At 37.6% G+C, this 1,960-nt stretch overlaps 1 non-coding gene across 1 annotated transcript; it reads left to right on the top strand.

Annotated features, from left to right (window-relative positions):
* Positions 1 to 251: 251 nt before the first annotated feature.
* LOC120266018 lies at positions 252 to 358 on the top strand. The gene has a single exon (XR_005537861.1). It is a non-coding gene; the product is annotated as a small nucleolar RNA R71 (small nucleolar RNA).
* The last annotated feature ends 1,602 nt before the right edge of the window (positions 359 to 1,960 follow it).

Genomic DNA, 1,960 nt, shown 5'->3' with positions numbered 1-1,960 from the left:
TCTTTCTACTCAAAGCTTCCACTTGGTGTGCTATTGCTGTGACTTCACTAACTTCGATCATCCCAGGTGGCTTTACTACTGATTTGCCTCTCAAATTCCATTAATAGTTGTTCATGGCTATCTTCTTAATCAACTGCTTGGCTACCTCGTGGGTCTTACTACCAAGCGATCCTTCCTCTACCAAATCAATAAGCTGTTGTGTACTCTGATTGAGTTCTTGATCAAAATTTTGAACTTCTATTCACTCAAGGAGGTTATGATGAGGGCATTTCCTTTACAAGTCTTTAAATCTCTCCCATGCCTCAAATAATGATTCAGTGTCCAAGTGTGAATAAGCTGTAATCTCTAGACGCAACTTGGTCATTCTTCCAAAAGGGAAATAGCGGGGCAAGAATGCTCTGACAAGCTGTTCCCAAGTCGTGATAGATGCTCTAGGAAGGGCCTAAAGCCAATGTTTAACTCTTCCTTTTAGTAAGAATGGGAATAAGTGGAGACTGGTGGCATCATCAAAAATGTTGCTGATCTTAAGTATGTTACATAATTCGAGTAATCCCCTAATATGAGTGTTAGGATCCTCGTCCAGTAATCCATGGATCTGTATTAAATTCTGAACCATCTATACAAACACAGGTTTAAGATCAAAGTTGTTTGCTGTAACTAGTGGATGCAGTATACTTGATTGAGAACCATCAAGAGTGGGGTGAGCATAATCTGAAAGGGTCCTATGCCAATTCCCTTGATCTGCCATGGTGTCCAACTGCTCACCCTCAATATGCACTGTCAAAGATCCTGTTTCATTTAATAGAGTTATTCTTAATCTGGTTCTAATCACTCTTTCTGCACTATTCTCATCTTCTACCAATCTTGGTGATTTACCCTTCGGGGGCATACACTGCAATCAAACAAAAGAGAAACAATCAAAAAATTAAAAGGAAAAACAAAAGAAATCAGAGAAGAAAAAAAGAAATAGCTAAAGTGATGGATAATCAAGTGTTCATAATATCACTATCCTTCCCCGGAAATGGTACCAAAAACTTGATAGGGACGCAGGCATACGTGTCGATCACATAATAGAGTGTGTGTAAAATGCAAAGTGTCGGTCCACATGGAAGGAGGTGAGCACTAGTGATGACTCTAAATTGTAATATTAGCCTAAACAATCGAGTGATGTATGTATGAGTAAAAACAAAAGAACATTAAAAAATATGGAAGGTAATAGGAGAGAAATCAAGGAAGAAAGCGATGTCCAGGCATAGCATCCCTCTAGCGTTATAAGGCACAAGACAATGGTTGTCTAAACATGCAATCCTATTTGAACTGAAAGGTTTCTAGAAATATACAAAATGCTAATTTCTCAAGTGAAATGCAACTGAATAGGTGTAGAGCTGATACAGACATCCACACAATCACATTAACATTCTATAAAAGCTTATTATGGACTAATGATAATCTCTTAAGTAGATAATCTCCCGCTAAAGAGAGAGATTACCCCTAATCTAAATACAGAGCGAAAATGCAATTTCTCCTACAATCTGCTAAACATGATTGCAAAGAGCATGAAAATTATCATCAATCCACTCGGAAGGATTGTGGAAGACAAAGTCTACTAGATACCCTAACTAGAGGTGTGCCCACTATTCTCTCGAATTGTGGCAAGTCTATGCTAGGTGGCAATTTTTTCTCGTCATGTAGCAATACAAGGTATGATAGCTAGGGCTTTCACCTCATTAGCAATCAAGCATTCAATTACATAATTAGACTCAAATAGATATGATTGCAAATAAAAAATCAATTAAAGCATCAAAGATCCAACAAACCCAAGAGTTTAATTATGTCCAACATCTACAAATTAGCCCTCCATTAATGGAATCCAAGTATTCAAGATACAAAGAAAAGAGGAAACTATGAGATTCATGAAAACACCCTTTCAATCCTTAGGGTGAAGAATCACTGAAGAAGC

Source organism: Dioscorea cayenensis, chromosome 7, assembly GCF_009730915.1.
Source record: "Dioscorea cayenensis subsp. rotundata cultivar TDr96_F1 chromosome 7, TDr96_F1_v2_PseudoChromosome.rev07_lg8_w22 25.fasta, whole genome shotgun sequence".
Lineage (NCBI taxonomy): Eukaryota > Viridiplantae > Streptophyta > Magnoliopsida > Dioscoreales > Dioscoreaceae > Dioscorea > Dioscorea cayenensis.
Note: the sequence above shows the minus strand (reverse complement) of the source record. Positions and strands in the feature narration are given on the sequence as shown.